General features: G+C 38.6%; 1 pseudogene; it reads left to right on the top strand.

Annotated features, from left to right (window-relative positions):
- The first annotated feature begins 2,039 nt into the window (after window positions 1–2,039).
- LOC140511468 (non-selective voltage-gated ion channel VDAC1 pseudogene) lies at window positions 2,040–3,085 on the top strand (annotated as a pseudogene).
- Window positions 3,086–17,825: the final 14,740 nt, after the last annotated feature.

The following is a 17,825-nucleotide window of genomic DNA, read 5'->3' as shown; positions in this document are numbered from 1 at the left end:
CCATTATACACTAATTGAAATATTCCATGTGAGCTATGTCAACCCATACTAATGCCCATGTTTGAAAACATCAGTTATATGTTGCCATGTTATCCAGGAGGGCTACAAAAATTAACTTCAGCAGTGGCCTCATGGGTCCATACAACCAGTGGCCACCAACCTGTGCAGTGCCTACCTGGCCTTAAAACCTGATGACCTACTGATGCTGGATGCACCTCCAGAGGCAATTAAATGGGAGCCTGGGATCTCTCTGCAGAAATGTTACAGTGAAGGGCCATTGAAAATAGAGATGATCAGTACAAATGTGAGATCCATAGCCCTATGATGCTATGCCAGTGGTGTAGTATACCAGAGACCATATGCTCATTTTACTGTCTCCCTCTTAATATCAGGCGATAAGACTGTTTGACAGTGGCCCTCTGTAGTACTGACAGCTTCTCAACATCTCATGGTTGGTATGGTTGGTGTTTTACTATAAGCTCTTCTACAATTGTATCTCTTCTATTCCCTAATAAATGATCTTGGCATTTAAAAGAGAGCACACTTAGTACTTTAGACGGCAGAAATCTAAATATAAGTAAACAAACTGAGACAAATGTCCAATAAGAATGAAGATACTTTATAGTTGTCTAAATAATAATATTTGGCAATATATGCTGATTTTCACACTCAACTACCTTCGAAGTGAAGGAATCAGAATAATATTTCTTTCAAATGGCTTTCTGAATTAGTCAAACTTTATGACATAGCAGAGAAGAATTCTGTTATATATCACACATGTGCAACATTTTTCATATTACAATTTAACATGAAACATAATTCAGTGAAAGCTATGCCCACTTTGTCATATCTTACAGCATCCATGACCCTGGTCTAATAAGAAATCTTTTTCTTTGGTATGGTATTTCCTAAAAGAGAGCATAGACAATGCCTTCATACAACCCTCTAGGTACCAACCAAGTTATTAGATTCTGGAACTCAAGCTCATCAAAGATATAACTTGTGCATGGGTGCATGTGTGTATGTGTGTATGTGTATGTGTGTGTGTGTATGTGTGTGTGATCTGAACAACTCAAGCCATTTCCCTTGTTTCTTCCTGCTGTTCATAAACAAAGACCAACAGAATCACTATCAAGAAATGTCTGCTCTTTGAGAAGCACACAAATCCGGGGCCCAAGTCCCATGACAAGAAATCCCAGGGTGACATGCAAACAAACATCAATGAAGAAGAAACAAAAGCATGGGACCATGATGGGCAAAAAGATAACTCTAAGACCACTGCTTTGGCCATGTCTGCCACTTATGTCATGTATTCCAGTGACCACAGAAAACTTATGTGATGCACAGACAAAGACCTGTCTTAAATCAGAACACAGACCAGATTTCAACAAGTCACTGGTGGCAGAGAAACACTTATGTGAGTTATGCAGGATTAAATGGCAAAAGTAGGAAGATAGCAGCTCCTGTCTACTGCTTTAAGCAGGGCAGTGACTTCTGCCCTATACTATGGCTTAGGTGTAGCTAGTATGTAAAAATCGGTGGAAGCAGAACTTTGTTGGTGATATGGGCTGACCCAATCATACTAGCAGTACAAAGCTGGTTGTCTATGAATGAGAGGAAGAGAGAAAGCCCAGGATGATTTTCCAATGAGATGGTGTGGTTGTGGAGTCTGATATTCTTGAGTGTCTTTCCCATTCTGTCAGTGCCACGTTCCCTTGTGTTGTCTGTGTCCTTGGAGAAGCTCTGAATACTAAATGATTCTGCTAAACTGCCTGATCATGAGCAAAAAACACTGAGGAGATTTGGCAGTGATGAATCTGTGCACAGCAACAGCTGTGTCCAAGGACACTTTCTGAACTATTCCTTCTGGCTTAAGTCATGCCTGTGGCAAAGGTCATGGGACCCTGGCATCCTGCCACTGTTTTCATACCCAATTCTGACTGCAACCTTTATGTGTCAAAAGTTTGGAGTTCCAAGGATCCAATCCCTTTCTTCTTGGTAAATGGATTAGGCTTAGTCTCAGGGGGACGTTTTCCTATTCATAGATGGTAGGGTCTACTTATGCTGCTGTCCCCACTCTATTGTCACTGTGTCTTCTGCCTGCTGTAGCTTCTACCATCTCTGCCAGGGAAAGGAAGAAAATGGCTGTGCTACCTACTGTTGCTGACCTTAGAAAAGTGGCCATGGATATCTTTACCAAAGAATATGGATTTGGCTTAATAAAATTGGATCTGAAAACACAATTTGAAAATGACCTGGAATTTACAATTTCAAGTTCAGCAAACCCTGAGAACAGCAAAGTTGGAGGCAATTTGGAAACAAAATGCCAAAGTTCCAAATATGGCCTGACATCCATATGAAAGCAGAACACAGACAAGATGCTGGGCACTGAGATTACTCATGAAGACAAGCTAAAATACAGCCGTAAATGGACTACTGATTGATCCTTTTCACCTACCAGAGTGGGAAAAATTCTAAGATTAATTCAGGATAGAAATAGGAACATATAAGTCTTGGTTGTGACATTGGTTTTTATATTTCTGCACCTTCAAATACGGGGTACTATGTTCTTGGAGGGCTACCAAATGGATTTTGAAATTATAAATGTCAAGAAAGTCAGAGCAACATTGCTGTGGTTGATGAATTCCAGCTTCACAGCAATGTGAATGATGGGGCAAGGTTTGGAGCTCTATTTATCAGTAAGTGAACAAGGAGTTGGAAACTACTGTCAATCTTAACTGGACAACTGGAAATAATAGCAATCCTAGCTTTGGAACAACATCCAAGTATCAGATGGACACTGATGTCTCTTTATCTGCTAAAGTGAACTCTAGTCTCAGAGGAAGAGATTACACCCACACTCTAAAACCAGATATCATGCTGACTTTATCAATTTTGCTGAATGGGAAGAATGGTAGTGCTGACAACCACCAGTTTGGTGTAGGACTGAAATTTTAAGAATTAATAACAATAAATTGTACAATAATTTTAAACTAGTTTTGCAAGGTAGTTGCTATTCAGAATTTGTATCTTTCTATCTTACATGCCTGGAATATGAACATTATTATGTATCGATGATATTAGACCTACAGATTAAAGCTTTAAAGTGTTGGTAACATGCTTGACTCAGAAAATGTGTTCTTTCCTGGGAGTTTTTATTTTGAAATCTCTTTCAGATGGGTAGATTCTTACAATTTCTATTTTGTTCTCTGCTTCTGGGATATGAGGGCAGTTTTCCTTGATAATTTCTTGAAAGATGTTGTCCAGTTTTTTTTTCAATAAAGAAATGCGAAAGACTTAGACAGACTCATGATGAAACATGCTATCTGCCTCCAGAGAAAGAATTGATGTTGTCTGAATATATACTAAAGCATGTAAATTAATGAAATTTTGACTTCCTGAGAATTCATGGTCCATTTAAGTCAACTTGGTTAGCTATCAATCATCTCATTACTGCTCCACTAAAAGCAGTCTTTTTTCCTTTAGGATACTCTTAGCTATTAGGAAATTTTTTCTTACTATTAAGTCCAAATCCACCTCTGTACAATGTCTGACCATTGCTCTTAATTCTGTTTTCTGAGGGAACTAATCTTATCTCTTCCATGTGACAGGATTCTAAATACTTGAAGATACTTTATTATTAATTATTATTATTATTTAGGTTATACATGTACAATCATGTTAAACATATTTCCAGATTAGTCATGCTGTAAATGAAGAATCAGAACAAAGGGGGAAAGCCATAAGAAAGAAAAAAGTGAAAATAGTATGCTTCAATCTCCATAGTTCTTTCTCCGGATATGGATAGCATTTTTCATCGTGAGTCTTTTGGAGTTGTCTTGGATCATTGTATTGCTTAGAAAAATTAAGTCCATCATAGTTGATCATTGCACAATGTTGCTGTTACTGCGTACACTGTTCTCCTGGTTCTGTTCATGTCACTTTGCTTCAGTTCATGTAAGTCTTTCCAGGTTTTTCTGAAATCTGTCTGAGCATCATTTCTTATAGATCAATAGCATTCCATTGTACTCATGTACCACAACTTGTTCAGCCATTTCCCGATTGATGGACATCCCTTCAATTTTCAATTCTTTGCCACCAAAAAAGAGCTGCCACAAATATTTTTGTATATGTGGATCCTTTCACTTTTCTTTTTTAATTTTTTTTATTTTTTTTTAAATTTATCCTTTCACTTTTCTTATGATGTCTTTAGAATATAGACTTAGTAGTGGTATTGCTGGATCAAACGACAGGCACAGTTTTATAGCCCTTTGGGCATAGCTACAAATTGGTCTCCAGAATGGTTGGATCAGTTCACAGCTCCTATCAACGATGTATTTAATGTCCCAATTTTCCCATGTCTTCTCCAACATTAATCATTTTCCTTTTCTGTCATAGTAGCCAATCTGATAGGTGTGATATGGTACCTCAGAATTGTTTAAATTTGCAATTCTTTAATCAATAGTGATTTAGAGCATTTTTTCCATATGACTACAGATAGCTTTAATTTCTTCATCTAAAAACTGTCTGATCATATTCTTTGATCATTTATTAATTGGGGAATGATTTGTATTCTTATAAATTTGACTCAGCTACATATTTGAAAAATGAGGCCTTTATCAGAAACACTGGTTGTAAAAAAATGTTTCCCAGCTTTCTGCTTTCTTTCTAATCTTAGTTGCGTTAGTTTTGTTTGTACAAAACTTTTTAACTTAATATAATCGAAGTTATCCATTTTGCATTTCATAATGTTCTCTATCTCATTTGGTCATAAATTCTTCACTTTTCTGTAGATCTGACAGGTAAACTATTCTTTGTTCTCCTAATTTGCTTATTATATCACCCTTTATGTCTAAATCATGTACCCATTTCAATCTATCCCCCACCTCCATTCCACAAGTCTCAGATATTACATTTAGGGCTAGAAGAGACCTTAGAGACCACTGAGTCCATCACTTTATTTCAAACATAAGGAAACTAAGACAAAACAAAATTAAATGGCACAGCTAGAAAATGTCTAAAGTAGGATTTCAACCCAGGTCTTCCTCTCTTTTAAGTTGCTAATTTTTTCCACCAGTCCTTATATCTGAAATTCTCCATCCTGTCTGCCCTCTGTGAATGCCAAATGTGATGCCCAGAATTAACCACAACAGTCCAGAGGACTTGGTCTGACCAGGGCAGAATGCAGCAGAATTGTTAATGGTGTTCAGTAGTTCTTTCAGTCTCGTCTGACTCTTCATGACTCCATTTGGGGTTTTCTTGGCAAAGATACTGGAGTCATTTGCTTTTCCTTCTCCAGTTCATTTTACAGGTGGGGAGAGTAAGATCAACAGAGTTAAATGATTTGCTACTGATGAAGATAGCTTATTCTTAGAATGTTCAATGAATGAATTAACCCCTATGCCTCAGTCTCCTCATTTGCAAAAAGAGGTGGTAATATTTGCAGTATGTACCTCACAAGGTTATGATTTGCTAATGATGCCTGGAATATATACCCACTGTCCCTTCAAATACATAGCTTTCTTCAAAGCTCAACACAAGCACTGGCTTCTACCTTGGACCTTTTCTGATCCCTACCAACTGTTCGTAACTTTCCCCCCAAATCACCTTTAATTTATTTTGCATGTAATTATCTATGTTCATCCTGCCTTCCACTGCTGGAGTCTAAGCTCCTTCAAGGGCAAGAACTATTTTATCTTTTGTCCTTGTAGTTCTACCATCTAGCACATAGTAGGTACTTAACAAATATATTTTGATTGATTCATGACATCATTTACATAAAATGCTCTGCAAACTATAGATAATTATTTTAGTGTCAGTATATCTTATTGTATCAAGCCATGTCATGATGAAATTTTGCAATAATTAGATCTACTTTTTGTAAAAAAAAAAAAAAAAAAAAAAGTAAAATAGAGCAAGAAAAAATATTACTGTTTGAATGTCCTGGGAAAATTCTTTCACATAGCTCATTCTTCCATATTGCATTAATGAGCATGAGCAATGTTCTTTGTTGGAATGCCTGTGTACTTGATGAACAGAGACTAGCAGATCCCCCAGGTCACATGAACCACTGGAAGGGAGCTTTCTAAGAAAAGGGCTGCAGATGAAATGTGCATCCCTTTGTTCAGTCACTGAAACCTATGCCTACTTAATAGATTATACATTAGGCTATAGAAAGTCTGGTGTGTGACTACCCCCTCCTCCATCTGACTTTAGTGCTTCCCATTTTTTAGATGACATCCCCTCCTAGCCCATCCTTTACCTACCATATCCTCACTACTCAGCATATCCCTGTAGTTTCCTCAGAGAGTGGCAGTGTGTGTGTGTGTGTTTGTGCGTGTGTACTTGTCATTTATGTTCAGCACCTAGCATAGCATTAGGCACATATTCAGCATTCATGAAATATTTGTGGCAAGTCATTGATTCATTTTGTGGTCCTTGCACTGGTCAGGGCTAGTCTAAGCAAGCTGCAAGGAGCCAGATGTTTGTTTCCTATGTATGCCCTCTCACCCACCTTTTCATCACCCCTCTTCTCATTTTCATTAGCAGCTTGGAGAAAACTACTTTATTCCCTGGAAAGATCAAAGCAGAAGCTCTGCCTTGATTGTAGCAGGGTTACAAATAATCTGTAGTTTTTCTTCAGTGCTGTTTATTTTCTGGCACACTTTCCACCCCCACCAGCTGAATTATTTTCCAATGCATCAAATTGGGTGTGTATTAACAGTGACAGTGGATAGAAATGCCATTACTCCCTTTTTTCTATTAACAATGGACTACTACAGTAGTTTGCTGGTTGGTCCCTGCTTTTCAAGTCTTTCCACACTACAATCTGTCTTCCACTCAATTGCCAAAGTGATTTTCCTTAAAGCTCAGATCTGACCATGATATCCCTTCACATAACAAATTCAAGGAGCTTTCTTACCTGCAAGATCAAATTGAAAACTTCTTTTGGGGATTTAAAATCTTTCACAACTTTGCCCCTTACTAAGTTTCTAATCTTACCCTTTTCTCCTGTCTACATAGACTCTGCAGTCCAGTGATACCAGCATTCTTGTTCTTCCTTGAAGAAGATCCCATCTCTCTCTACTCTGGATATTTTTCACGACTCCCATACCTGAAATTCTCCCTCTCACTCCTGTCTCCTAGTTTCCCCAGCCTTCTTTAAGACTCAGCTCAAAGCCCACCTTCAGCGGGAGGTGGGATTTTTTCCCCCCGACCTCTTCCCATGTTAGTGACTTTCTTCTGGAATTATCTCCTACTTATGTTGTATTTACCTTGTACAGGCCTGGTTGTTTGCATGTTGTCACTCCTATGAGAATTTGACCTCTCTGAGGGTAGGGACAATGTATCTTTTTCTTTCTTTGTATCCCAGTACTTAGCACAGAGTCTGACACATAGTAAAGCATTAATATATGTCTGTTGACAGACTGACTAGAAGTTTTTGGGAGATCAGGATTGTCATCAGGAGCTCTGCTCATCTGCTGAAGGACACTGTACACTGGACATAAGCTTATACACACAAAGCTCAGAGGGACCTTCAAAGTTAGTCCAGCCTACCCAATTCAATTCTACAAGAATTTATTTAAATACATATTATGTGTATTATTAAATACACTATTCTAGGTGCTGGGAATGTCTTTGCCTTCAAGAATTTCACATTCTATTTTTCACATGAGGAAGGTGAGGACGAGAGGTTTTGACTTGCCCAAATTCACCAACGCAGTCACTGGTAGACCTGGGACACAAACTTAGCTTTTGCTGTTGTTGAGGGATGACCAATTCTTTGTGTCCCCATTTGGGGTTTTCTTGGCAAAGATACTAAAATGATTTTGTATTTCCTTCTCCAGCTCATTTGACAGAAAAGGAAACTGAGGCAAATAGGGTTAAGTGATTTACCTGAGGCCACAAAGCTATTAAGTGTTGGAGGGTGGATTTGAACTCAGGAAGCTGAGTTAGGAAGATAAAACTCAGTGCCCTATCCCACTGTGCCACTTTGCTGCCCCATGAACCTAGGTACTTCAGCTCTACATTCAGGATGGTTTCCATGAGACCATGTGGAAGTCTCTGGGTAGCCCAGGTGAGGTTGGTGTTAAAGCTGATCCTTGAGATAGCTACCTGGCACTGGTATGGAAGGTAAGGAGAGGATTCTTTAACACCTCTGCCCTCCTCTGTGATAACTCTTCTGTTCAGTTAACCCATGTGACCCCTAGCAGAACTTGGGGCTCTTGGACCCTTCCTTCTTCCCCTCCTACTAGTCAGTCAATTGGTAAACATTTATGAAGCCCCCTATTATGTTTCAGGCACTGTGTTAAAAAACAAAACAGCATTGAGTTTTTCCCTACCCTCAGGGAACTGACAATCTAATAGGGGAGGGAAGGGGAATAATACACAAAAAGTAAGTTGAGGGGCAATGGAAGAATAGTGAGGAAGTGGGGGGAGGTAGAGAATGGTGGAAGTCAGAGAAACATGGGAGAGCTTGTATGAACTGATAAAGAGAAAAGAAAGCATCAGAGCAGCAGACAATGCTGAAGGATCTCAGCTTGAAAAGCAAGAAGTTACTTTAGAGGCTATCCAGGTCATGGGATCTTAACCTTTGTGGTTAAGACCCTTTGGCAGTCCAGTGAAGCCTATGGCTCTCTTCTCAGTCAGGGAAAAATGCCTAGAAGTGAAAGATGGAGTATCTTGTTTGTGAAACAGTCAGGAGGTCAGTGACATTGGTTTGTGATGGGGAACAAAGTGTAAGAAGTCTGGAAGATAAGAAGGAACCACCTTCTTATTTCACTTGTTCCTGAGGGCGTTGCTTCATGAGCACAGGCTGAATGGAGAACACAAATGATTGTTTTGGCTTGTGATTTTTTTTTTCAGGAATAAGTCTTGCACTAAGAATCAGACTTCGGGCTAAATCTAGGAATGAAACCAGAGAAAACAGATGCAAGCCAGAGGGAGAGAATCATATTAATTCACTTACTAATTAATAAATCTGAATGCATCTAAACTGCTCATTTTTATGCTATAAACAGGCCTTACAAAGTAGTGCAGAAAATTAAATTAACCAATCTCTGTGATGAGTTTTATCAGCCTATCTTCTCCACTTGCCATTACATATGAGCCAGTAAAGAGAATATATTCCTTACCTTACCACCCATCTTGCATAAGCTGTTTTACATTAAATGAAATATTTACACACTTGAAGGGTTCCTCTGAAGAATAACTGTGAAGAGAATTATTTTCAGGATGAAAAATGACAGGAAAACTGTGAGACTTTAAAAAATAGAGTGCATAATGGTTTTGAGACCTAATTTTTAAATAAATTGCATTTTTAACATTTGCTCCTATTACTTATCACTTTCTAAACTCATGAAAAACCACCCTGCCCACACCTAGGGCAGTTTCTTGAGAGAAAGCCATGACCTTGGCACTAGGATAAATAGGGAAAGGAAAAGTGACTCAACTATTAGAGAGATTCCCCCTCCTCCCACCAGAACCAAACCAAAATAAACAAACATGTGCAAAACCTTAGGGAACTGTGTCATAATTGACTCTACTCCTTTAAAATGATGACAGCTACTCTAAACATCACTCGTCATACTCCATGGTATTGACATACCACATATGATTATTTGGACATGAGTACTATTCAAGGGGGCAGCTAGGTGGTATAGTGAGTAGAATGATGGACCTGGAGTCATGAAGGCTCATCTTCCTGAGTTCAAATCTGGCCTCAGACATTTACTAGCTTGTGTGGTTCTGGGCAGACTTAACCTGTTTGCCTTAGTTTCCCTCCTCATCTGTAAAAGACCTGGAGAAGGAAATGACAAACCACTCCAGTATTTGTGCCAAGAAAACCTCAGATGGGGTCATGAACATGACAGAAAAACAACTGTCCAGAGACCTAACTTCAAATTCCATGTCTCCTACTTAGTAGCTATATGACCGAGGGAAGCTGTAGTAGAATGGAAAAAGTACTAGATTTGGAGACCCAGGATCTGGGTTCAAAGTCCAGCTCTCCCCCTTACTACCCATGTGACCCTACACCTCAGTTTCCTCATCTGTCAAATGAAGGGTTTAGACTAGTGTAGTGGGAATGAGGGAACCCTAGTCCAAGTGATGTAACTAGAGAAAAGTATGGGATAAATAACAGAAATGTAAGGTGTTACTGTGTTAAATGAAGTTCAAAATTTATCTCTGTACAAGTATCCCTTTACAAAATGTGAAGAAATATCCAAATGGAATTGAAAAAGCAGCTTGTCATTGGCTAACTGAAAATTAGCCACATCCCTAATGGCTTTGAAAAACTACATTTTCCAGCTCTGGAAACAGTCAAGATATTTGAGGCAAGAAAGAGCTTTGTGGAATTTATCCTTCCTCCTCATCTCCATTGCCATGACTTCTTATGTCAGAGATACCCAACCACATCCACCAAGAAGCAAATTCAGAGAGTGAGGTAGGACAGAAAGAAGCCACAAGGAGGCTGACTACTGGAAACCAAGATGAGAATCAGCTATGGATTCAAAGAAGGATTAGATGAGAACTGAACTTCAGAGAGAAGTAGATCCAGGGACCCCAACTGAGCTTTCTACCCAGCCAAGTGCTGTACTATTCCCTAGCATTAGCAGCATGAAGATACCACAAGAAAAGAAAGACTATCAGGGCCCTGTAGTACCAGAGGAATGATTGCCTTGGTCGCACGTGTGTTCCTTGTGGGTATGCCTCACTGCTGGTATATTCCAAGTTTTGGCCCACTCTTCCTGTGTGTCTTTGTGGAAGAATTTTGCCCCAGGTTTATGGGAGTAATGTTGGGTAGCTACTATGTCATCTTAGTACTACAACTGGGAGGGAAAGAGCAACAGTTACTATTGATAAGCACTAAGGAAACAAATAATACTGGAACATAATATGCTATATATAATATACAAAAATACTGGAAATAAGACAGTACCAGCCCTCAGGGAAGACAACGCAGAAAGAGAAACTGGAAATCTGCATGGGGAGGGTACTGGGAGGTGTGAGAGGACAGAAGCATGGTTTGAAGATTGATGGCTGAGAAGTAAGATGTATAGAACAAAACTCACCTATTAGAGTCCAGATGCAGGTAGGGGGCAAAGTAAATAGAGCGCTGGGTCTGGAGTCAGGAAGACTCGTTTTCCTGAGTTCAAATCCAGCCTCAGACACTCACTAGCTGTGTGACCCTGGACAAGTCACTTAACCCTGATTGCCTCAGTTTCCTCATCTGTAAAATGAGGTAGAGAAGGAAATAGCAAAGTACTCCAGTATCTTTGCCAAGACAACCCCAAAAGGGATCATGAAGAGTCAGACATGCCTGAAAATGACTGTACAGCAACAATAACATTTAGCTCCAGGGTGGTACCGGAAGGGGAGTCCAAGTTTCTGATGGAGAGGAGGTAGAAATGTTGGTGAGAGAGCAGACACCAGAAAGTAAAGATGGCTGGGAAGTGAAAGGGGTACTTCAGTTGTAGGAGAAGTAAATGGAAAATTTTAGTTTTAGTAATATTGAAGGATAGCTAGTTAGCACAATATCATCTAAAAAGTGAGAGGAAGGGAGGGAGAAAGGAAAGGGTAGAAGGAAGGAAGGAAAAGGAGGAGGGAGAGAGGAAGGAAGGATGATGGAAGATTGAGTGCAGAAAGATTTGGGAGTCATTCATATATTTAAAAAACCATAACACAGGAATAAATGAACACCTTTAGGAAACAGACAAAAGAATGGAGACATTGACTAAAATACCTTAAAAAGCAGTAAAAAAGAAGTTTGCCACTACCTTGTTAGGAGATATTTCCCTAAAGGTGATGACATTGCTAAAGAGTTCCAAGACAGTAGTAAACTGGGTTAATTGTCAAATACTTTAGGGAGATCTGGCAGGGGAGTTAGCAGTTATTATCTCAAAATTCTTTAAAGAGCTATTATCTTTTAGAATCATGTTCATGTAAAAGGTTACCAAAGAGAGTCCCTTTTGTGTAAGGGAGCAAATTAAACCGGGAGGTGTATGCATCATCTCTGCTGTGACACCAGTGGATAAAAGGTCTGAGAAAACCAAAGGACTCCTACCACATTAGGCTAAGCTTTCTTGAACAGAGAGAAAGAAAGAAACCAAGTGGTTTCAGGAGATAAAACACATAATTCTTTATAGAACTGAGAGGATTAGAGATGAAATGGCAGGTTTAGAAGTCTTGTAGATTCCCTGCTGGTTATAGTTCATAGCTCCCAAAATAATGCTGCAGTAACTTCTTTTTAAAATCCATTTTGGTTGAAAATTCTATTCTGCAGATTTTTCCATACTGTAAAAAAATGGGTTAGGAAATAACATCTGTACCCATATGCATCTCTTTAGCTTCAAGATTCTTTCCTCACTATCAGATATTTTTGAGTGTTGTATTAAAAAGGGAGTAAAGTATTTTTTAAAAATAAAAAACACTAAAATAGGAGAAAAAGAATCAAAAGCTAGAAAGAGTATGCTATAACCTCTCAAACTCTCCAAATAATCTATTTCCCGGTTTTAATCAAGTAAGTGTCACCCTTATGCCTATTGTATTACCAATATTTCTCTTGAGGATGGTTATGAGCCACTATGGAACAACACAACATTTCTGACTTCCTTGGCAAGTGTTTTCTCTCTGTGAATTCTTAGACATTTATTGCTTTTGTTAATTTACTCTAAGAATAAAAAAGCACTAGGTACATTGAAAAAAGTATGTTAAATATCAGTGAATAGGACTACAAGTTCATAAATCATTATACATTAATGGACTACATTGCGGAAGTAGGGAATCAAGTTGTCATTGTGTAGTTGGAACAATCATCTGTGAAATGCCAGTTAAAAATTCAGCAAGGCTTCAATAGTTGTTCAATTCTCTCCTTACCCTTTGCCTCAGCCAGGCCCAGGCTCAAATTCAAATACTCAATTATGTGGTTTTGTCAGTGTGGAAGGTTCCCTCCCACAGTGTAGACAGCAGCTCATTCACACCTATTCTTTGTGTGTGGCTCTTGTGCACGACATCTCTTGAGTTCACCATAGAGGATCCACCCAATGTGCCTTTGGACTTCCTCAATTTCTCTTCACATAAATAGGCTACCAATGCAGCAGATGATGATTGGTTCAATGCCTTTGCCCACATTATCCCCTGTACCTGGAATTAAATATCTTTGTACCATCTACACTCTCTTTCCTTTAAGGTTCAATTCAGCTGCCATCTTATCCATGAAGCTTTCCCTGCCATGCCTCTATCAAAATTTCTCAAAGCTCTTGCCTGGGTCACATACTTGCACTTACTGTATTCTCCTTTATATTGTAGAAATTTCTGTACCTGTCTCCCTCTTCCCCATTTTACCCCTGCCACAGGCACATTTATTATTAGACTAACAACTTGTTGAGAAGAGTTTAGCAGAAGGTGTCTGGATCCCCAGTGTAGTGCTTTAAACTGAACAGGTTTTTAATAAATGCTTGTGGTACTTAAGTTTGTGTACAAATGGAGAGTAGCCCCAATGATGAAATCACAACTTCTCAAAGCATTAGTATATTTTCATAGGATCACAGATTTAGAGCTGGGAGAGGCTTTAAAAGCCATAGATGAAGTAATAGATGCCCATGGATATTAAGTGACCTGCCCAAGGTTACATGAGTGGTAAGTGACAAAGCCTAGATTTGATCCCAGGTTTTCTGACTTCAAGTCCAGTACACTTTTCACTGTACCATTGGAGTACTTCATTGGGTCTCCCATATTTGGAAAATATTTGTGAACCATCCATTTGAATAGGCTAACCTCCAAAGAATATACAAAATGCCAAGATGCCTATTTCTTTACAAAATGACAAGTCATCTCTCAGGCCTTCTCCTTCTACCACCAATAAATAAGTAAATAACATGGTGCCAAAACCTACATCCTTATTCATGTTCAAGCTCTCATTCTTTCTTACTCCAAATATAAACCTGGCAAGAGCTGAATGTCAAACATCATCAAGAGCTTTCCAGAAACAAATGCCATTTTATTCACATGCTCGCTGTCATTTTCTCCACTTCTGGAAGATGTTATTTTATAGTCTGTTCCTAAACCATAGGTGGACTTTTTTCAGATTTCTGCCTCCTCAGATTATTTCAGATGATTGTGGGCTTTTATAGCTATAGCTCTGAGGTTGAGTTTTTTTAAATGACATTAGTATGGAGTTTGAGGTTTCAGCTCCCCAGAAGACATCAGCTTGGAAGTTGAAATGTCATTCCTCTCTGCTTCCCATGTTTACAACTACAGCAGAAAGTACTTGCAAGTACAAGGTTTCTTCTTCCGAGGTGGCCTTTGATGATTTTTGTGGCTAATAGCAGTAAGAAGAGGCATTCATTTGGTTTTCACAGGTTTTTTTCTGAGCTGAAGTTAGACAAATAAGTATGGTCTTTTCTTCTTTACCCAAAATATCTCTCAAGAGAGTGTTTGGTCATCTTGTCAACTTCTGAATCTGGAACTTAGTCTTACAGTTTCTGAAAAGGGGTTTCGATTTATGCCTGGCCTTGCCTTCTGGTCTATTGATGCTCTTATTTTTAGCAGCTCTGTCCTAGAGTTGGAATGGTGAATGGTCTACTGAAGCTAATTGTTAAATGCTAACGGCGTCATGGAAGTATCTCCTTCCTGGCAAAATCTGTCAGCCCTGATTGGCTAAACAATATGCAAGGTTTTAAGGCTAGAAACCAGAGCTATATCAATTTTGATTCAAGGATAACTCTATTTGGCAGCCCACAGCTTCTAAATAGGCAGAGAAAAAGGAGAAGGAATTGTTGCATAATACAGAATTAATTCAGACTTTTTGCCCTCAAGAACATTTTGATCACTGACTCCAAATTTTAATAAAGCATCTAATCTGAACCTGTTTTCTGTTGAATTGTCTATATCCTTGGAATTCTTTATCTTTGTGGAAGATAGTTGGTCACAAAACTTCAGATTTTTAACAATATATTTTCTCTCTAATACATTTAAAAAAAAACTCCTCCTCCCCCTGCATTGGCTCCTAGATGAGGAGCAACTGACTTTGTCTCGCCCTTATTTTTAGAGATATCTTGTGTAGCAGCCCCAGGATAACTGGAATAACCTGTCCCAGCTATCTGGTAGGAAGACAGGGGATAGAAAAATAAGTGATGTGAGAGTAGGGGGTGATTCTCCAAACCCCAAACTGGGAGCAATGGGACATGGATGAGTTATGGGGAAACAGAAAACAAATGGTTCTGGCACACCTCCAAACCAGCCAGCAGTGGAAAATAGATGTTTATTTGAGGGTTACAAGGAGCGGTATGCTAGAACCAGCTAGAAACAGGTTAAGCCAACTCAAGAATACTTATTATGGCCAAATAAGAGATAGAGAGGATCATGGGAAGCAAATGGATAATTTTGATTACATGAAATCAAAAAGGTTTTGTGCAAAAAAAAATAATGCAGCTAAATAAGTAGGAAAATAGAAAACTAGGAAAAAATTTTATAGCAAATTTCTCTGACAAAATGTATAGGAAATTGAGCCACATTTACAAAAATAAGAGTCATTCCTCAATTGATAAATGGTCAAAGGAAATGAACAGGAAGTTTTCAGAAGAAACCAAAGCTATTAATAGTTACATGAAAAAATGTTCTAAAATCATTAATAATTAGAGAATACAAATTAAAACAATTCCAAGGTACCTAACAATTCTGAGGTACCACTTCATACCTATAAGATTGGTTAACATGACAAGAAATGGAAGATGACAAATGCTAGAGAAATGTAAAAATGTGGAAATATATGGAAAAATAGGTAAACTAAGGCATTGTTTTCATACAATTATGAAGTGGTTCAACCATGCTGGAGATCAGTTTAAAACTATGCCCAAAGTGCTTTAAGCTTGTGCATACTTTTTGAGCCACCAATACAACCACTAGGTCTATATCCCAAAGAGATCAAAGAAAAAGGAAGAGTTCATATGGTTAAAAAATATTTATAACAGCTCCTTTTCTGTGGAAGCATCGAATTAGAAACTGAAGGGTTTTCCAGCTGTTCGGGAATGACTGAACAAGTTGTGGCATATGATTGTAACGTAATAACTATCGTAAGAAATCATGAGCAGGATGGTTTCAGAAAAATCTGAGAAGACTCATGTGAACTGATGTCAATTAAAGTGGCAGAACCAGGAGAACATTATATATAATCAGAACAATATTGAAATGATGGTCAGCTATGGAAGACTTAGTTACTCTGATGACCATAATGATCCACAGCAATTCCAAAGGATTCATGATGAAGAATGCTATCCACTGAGAGAGAGAGAGAGAGAGAGAGAGAGAGAGAGAGAGAGAGAGAGAGAGAGAGAGAGAGAGAGAGAGAGAGAGAGAGAGGTCTGATGAACTCAGTGCAGATTGAAGCATATTTTTTTCCTTTATTTTTCTTGTTTTTTGTTTCCTTGGAATATAGCTAATATGGAACTATATTTTACATGACTTCACAGATATAATAGGTGTATTTTTTGTCAGCTCAATGGGTAGGAAAGGAGTGGAGGGAGGGAGAGAATTTGGAACTGAAAATCAATTTAAAAAAGAATACTGATTCTTAAATTTTCAGTGGGAATATTTACATCTCAGAATTTAGCAAGTGCTACGTAAAATGTATGGCTTAATTTTTTGTTTTCCTTATTGTCTAGAAATAAAATAACAAAGAAAATATTTATAATGTAGATTCAACTTAAAAGTGTCATGTATACACTTTTTTTCTTCAGAAAGTCAGTCGTTAAATATTTCCCTGGTCATGAGGTATAAGTATTTTCATATACCCTGAGTGATTTGTCATGGCAGGCTGTGGTATCCAGGTGTATAAAATAAAATTTTTCAAAAGACCAGAGGTCCAGTCCTGGGACATGATTCTTCTTTATAAAATAGAGTCAAATCAGGCAAAAACTTCAACTTACAGGGCTCACTTCAGAGCCAGGATTCTCTACTGTATCACAGGTCCTGCTGTGGAAATGAGAATGAGATAAGAATGGGACTTTGACTTCTCTTTTTAATGGAGATGTCATATTTGTAGAAATATGGAGCTGAGCTACAGGAAGCACGTGTTCCTCTCTCAGGTGCCCCAGGTGAGTCTACACCCTACATTACTTGCTTCAAATGCAGAAATTGCTGGTTATCACTCTTCTACATATTAGCTAACCATGACTGTAATACCAGGATGATTATCAGTCAGGCCCTCATGTAACTCCAGGACCACTTACAATTTCCAGTTTAAAGTATTTTGGTTCAGCAAAAACTCCAGTACTTCCCCAATTCAGTGTGTTCCTTTGAATACAAATCATTTTGATACATGAAAGAATAAACAAAAGGTATTTAATTAAATCAGGCCACCAAGATAACTCAGGGTGATTCAACAACCACATTTCATCAACTACCACCCCCTATATCTGTGAAGGAGCTTTTTGTCACCACTCCCTATTTGCTCCCTGTCCCTACAACACAATACTAGGACCACACGTCAATTCACTCATCGCTGTGTCTACACAGGAACCAGAAGCATTGTAAAGTGGTGTGACTTCCCCTAGCCCAGGGACAGGGTTTTGTAAAGGATGTTGTTGCTTTTTCTTGGCATGAGAGAACCACATGAGCTCAGAACAGAGCTGCTATTTTTCTATTCACCTCTCTGAGGTTAACCTCATATTTTCATAACCATGCATTTCGTCCTTCATGAGAACTTCTTAATTCTTTTGAATATGCACAGCCTTCTGCCAGGTATAATTCCTGAAGAGACCATGGAGTTTTTGCCTGGAGATGCCCCCTTACGTTATACTTGCATTCTTTATCCCCACTGGGTTGTT

The sequence above is a fragment of the Notamacropus eugenii genome, chromosome 6, assembly GCF_028372415.1.
Source record: "Notamacropus eugenii isolate mMacEug1 chromosome 6, mMacEug1.pri_v2, whole genome shotgun sequence".
NCBI classification, from domain to species: Eukaryota; Metazoa; Chordata; class Mammalia; order Diprotodontia; family Macropodidae; genus Notamacropus; species Notamacropus eugenii.
Note: the sequence above shows the minus strand (reverse complement) of the source record. Positions and strands in the feature narration are given on the sequence as shown.